Here is a 4,590-nt window from a genome sequence, read left to right as displayed (position 1 = left end):
GGATTTTGGGGTGACAGCGGGTGGATTTTGGGGTGACAGCGGGTGGATTTTGGGTGACAGCGGGTGGATTTTGGGGTGACAGCGGGTGGATTTTGGGTGACAGCGGGTGGATTTTGGGTGACAGCGGGCGGATTTTGGGTGACAGTGGGTGGATTTGGGGTGACAGCGGGTGGATTTTGGGTGACAGCGGGTGGATTTGGGGTGACAGCGGGCGGATTTTGGGTGACAGCGGGTGGATTTTGGGGTGACAGCGGGCGGATTTGGGGTGACAGCGGGCGGATTTGGGGTGACAGCGGGTGGATTTTGGGTGACAGCGGGCGGATTTGGGGTGACAGCGGGTGGATTTTGGGTGACAGCGGGTGGATTTTGGGGTGACAGCGGGTGGATTTTGGGGTGACAGCGGGTGGATTTTGGGTGACAGCGGGCGGATTTGGGGTGACAGCGGGTGGATTTTGGGTGACAGCGGGTGGATTTTGGGGTGACAGCGGGTGGATTTTGGGGTGACAGCGGGTGGATTTTGGGTGACAGCGGGCGGATTTGGGGTGACAGCGGGCGGATTTGGGGTGACAGCGGGCGGATTTGGGGTGACAGCGGGCGGATTTTGGGGTGACAGCAGGCGGATTTTGGGTGACAGCGGGCGGATTTTGGGGTGACAGCGGGCGGATTTTGGGTGACAGCGGGTGGATTTTGGGTGACAGCGGGCGGATTTTGGGTGACAGCGGGCGGATTTTGGGTGACAGCGGGTGGATTTTGGGTGACAGCGGGTGGATTTTGGGTGACAGCGGGCGGATTTTGGGTGACAGCGGGCGGATTTTGGGTGACAGCGGGCGGATTTTGGGTGACAGCGGGCGGATTTTGGGTGACAGCGGGCGGATTTTGGGTGACAGCGGGTGGATTTGGGGTGACAGCGGGCGGATTTTGGGTGACAGCGGGTGGATTTTGGGTGACAGCGGGCGGATTTTGGGTGACAGCGGGCGGATTTGGGGTGACAGCGGGCGGATTTGGGGTGACAGCGGGCGGATTTTGGGTGACAGCGGGCGGATTTTGGGTGACAGCGGGCGGATTTGGGGTGACAGCGGGCGGATTTTGGGTGACAGCGGGCGGATTTTGGGTGACAGCGGGCGGATTTTGGGTGACAGCGGGCGGATTTTGGGGTGACAGCGGGTGGATTTTGGGGTGACAGCGGGCGGATTTTGGGGTGACAGCGGGCGGATTTTGGGGTGACAGCGGGCGGATTTGGGGTGACAGCGGGTGGATTTTGGGTGACAGCGGGCGGATTTGGGGTGACAGCGGGTGGATTTTGGGTGACAGCGGGTGGATTTTGGGGTGACAGCGGGTGGATTTTGGGGTGACAGCGGGCGGATTTTGGGTGACAGCGGGAGGATTTTGGGTGACAGCGGGTGGATTTTGGGGTGACAGCGGGTGGATTTTGGGGTGACAGCGGGTGGATTTTGGGGTGACAGCGGGTGGATTTGGGGTGACAGCGGGCGGATTTGGGGTGACAGCGGGCGGATTTGGGGTGACAGCGGGCGGAGTTTGGGTGACAGCGGGCGGATTTGGGGTGACAGCGGGCGGATTTTGGGTGACAGCGGGCGGATTTGGGGTGACAGCGGGCGGATTTTGGGTGACAGCGGGTGGATTTTGGGGTGACAGCGGGCGGATTTGGGGTGACAGCGGGCGGATTTTGGGGTGACAGCGGGTGGATTTTGGGTGACAGCGGGTGGATTTTGGGGTGACAGCGGGCGGATTTTGAGTGACAGCGGGCGGATTTTGGGGTGACAGCGGGCGGATTTTGGGTGACAGCGGGCGGATTTTGGGTGACAGCGGGTGGATTTTGGGTGACAGCGGGTGGATTTTGGGGTGACAGCGGGCGGATTTTGGGTGACAGCGGGTGGATTTTGGGTGACAGCGGGTGGATTTTGGGTGACAGCGGGGGGATTTTGGGGTGACAGCGGGTGGATTTTGGGTGACAGCGGGTGGATTTTGGGTGACAGCGGGCGGATTTTGGGTGACAGCGGGCGGTTGGGGTGACAGCGGGCGGATTTTGGGTGACAGCGGGCGGATTTTGGGGTGACAGCGGGCGGATTTTGGGTGACAGCGGGTGGATTTTGGGTGACAGCGGGTGGATTTTGGGTGACAGCTGGTGGATTTTGGGTGACAGCGGGCGGATTTTGGGTGACAGCGGGCGGATTTTGGGTGACAGCGGGCGGATTTTGGGTGACAGCGGGCGGATTTTGGGGTGACAGCGGGTGGATTTTGGGTGACAGCGGGCGGATTTTGGGGTGACAGCGGGCGGATTTTGGGTGACAGCGGGCGGATTTTGGGGTGACAGCGGGTGGATTTTGGGGTGACAGCGGGCGGATTTTGGGTGACAGCGGGCGGATTTTGGGTGACAGCGGGTGGATTTTGGGTGACAGCGGGTGGATTTTGGGGTGACAGCGGGCGGTTTGGGGTGACAGCGGGTGGATTTTGGGGTGACAGCGGGTGGATTTTGGGGTGACAGCGGGCGGTTGGGGTGACAGCGGGCGGATTTTGGGGTGACAGCGGGCGGATTTTGGGTGACAGCGGGCGGATTTTGGGTGACAGCGGGCGGATTTTGGGTGACAGCGGGCGGATTTTGGGTGACAGCGGGTGGATTTTGGGTGACAGCGGGCGGATTTTGGGTGACAGCGGGTGGATTTTGGGGTGACAGCGGGCGGATTTTGGGTGACAGCGGGCGGATTTTGGGTGACAGCGGGTGGATTTTGGGTGACAGCGGGTGGATTTTGGGTGACAGCGGGCGGATTTTGGGTGACAGCGGGTGGATTTTGGGTGACAGCGGGCGGATTTTGGGGTGACAGCGGGTGGATTTTGGGTGACAGCGGGTGGATTTTGGGGTGACAGCGGGTGGATTTTGGGTGACAGCGGGTGGATTTTGGGGTGACAGCGGGTGGATTTTGGGTGACAGCGGGTGGATTTTGGGTGACAGCGGGTGGATTTTGGGGTGACAGCGGGTGGATTTTGGGTGACAGCGGGTGGATTTTGGGGTGACAGCGGGCGGATTTGGGGTGACAGCGGGCGGATTTGGGGTGACAGCGGGTGGATTTTGGGTGACAGCGGGCGGATTTGGGGTGACAGCGGGTGGATTTTGGGTGACAGCGGGTGGATTTTGGGGTGACAGCGGGTGGATTTTGGGGTGACAGCGGGTGGATTTTGGGTGACAGCGGGCGGATTTGGGTGACAGCGGGCGGATTTGGGGTGACAGCGGGCGGATTTGGGATGACAGCGGGCGGATTTTGGGTGACAGCGGGTGGATTTTGGGTGACAGCGGGTGGATTTTGGGTGACAGCGGGTGGATTTTGGGTGACAGCGGGCGGATTTTGGGTGACAGCGGGCGGATTTTGGGTGACAGCGGGTGGATTTTGGGTGACAGCGGGTGGATTTTGGGTGACAGCGGGCGGATTTTGAGTGACAGCGGGCGGATTTTGGGTGACAGCGGGCGGATTTTGGGTGACAGCGGGCGGATTTTGGGTGACAGCGGGTGGATTTTGGGTGACAGCGGGTGGATTTTGGGGTGACAGCGGGCGGATTTTGGGTGACAGCGGGTGGATTTTGGGGTGACAGCGGGTGGATTTTGGGTGACAGCGGGGGGATTTTGGGGTGACAGCGGGTGGATTTTGGGTGACAGCGGGTGGATTTTGGGTGACAGCGGGCGGATTTTGGGGTGACAGCGGGCGGTTGGGTGACAGCGGGCGGATTTTGGGTGACAGCGGGCGGATTTTGGGGTGACAGCGGGCGGATTTTGGGTGACAGCGGGTGGATTTTGGGTGACAGCGGGTGGATTTTGGGTGACAGCGGGTGGATTTTGGGTGACAGCGGGCGGATTTTGGGTGACAGCGGGCGGATTTTGGGTGACAGCGGGCGGATTTTGGGTGACAGCGGGCGGATTTTGGGTGACAGCGGGTGGATTTTGGGTGACAGCGGGCGGATTTTGGGGTGACAGCGGGCTGGATTTTGGGTGACAGCGGGCGGATTTTGGGGTGACAGCGGGTGGATTTTGGGTGACAGCGGGCGGATTTTGGGTGACAGCGGGCGGATTTTGGGTGACAGCGGGTGGATTTTGGGTGACAGCGGGCGGATTTTGGGTGACAGCGGGCGGATTTTGGGTGACAGCGGGCGGATTTTGGGTGACAGCGGGCGGATTTTGGGTGACAGCGGGTGGATTTTGGGGTGACAGCGGGCGGATTTTGGGGTGACAGCGGGTGGATTTTGGGGTGACAGCGGGCGGTTTGGGGTGACAGCGGGTGGATTTTGGGTGACAGCGGGTGGATTTTGGGTGACAGCGGGCGGTTTGGGTGACAGCGGGCGGATTTTGGGTGACAGCGGGCGGATTTTGGGTGACAGCGGGCGGATTTTGGGTGACAGCGGGCGGATTTTGGTGACAGCGGGCGGATTTTGGGGTGACAGCGGGTGGATTTTGGGGTGACAGCGGGCGGATTTTGGGTGACAGCGGGTGGATTTTGGGTGACAGCGGCGGATTTTGGGTGACAGCGGCGGATTTTGGGTGACAGCGGGCGGATTTTGGGTGACAGCGGGTGGATTTTGGGTGAC

Source organism: Chamaea fasciata, unplaced genomic scaffold, assembly GCF_029207755.1.
Source record: "Chamaea fasciata isolate MVZ Bird 193981 ecotype frontalis unplaced genomic scaffold, bChaFas1.0.hap1 SCAF_803, whole genome shotgun sequence".
NCBI classification, from domain to species: domain Eukaryota; kingdom Metazoa; phylum Chordata; class Aves; order Passeriformes; family Sylviidae; genus Chamaea; species Chamaea fasciata.
This window is presented reverse-complemented; position numbering follows the sequence as displayed.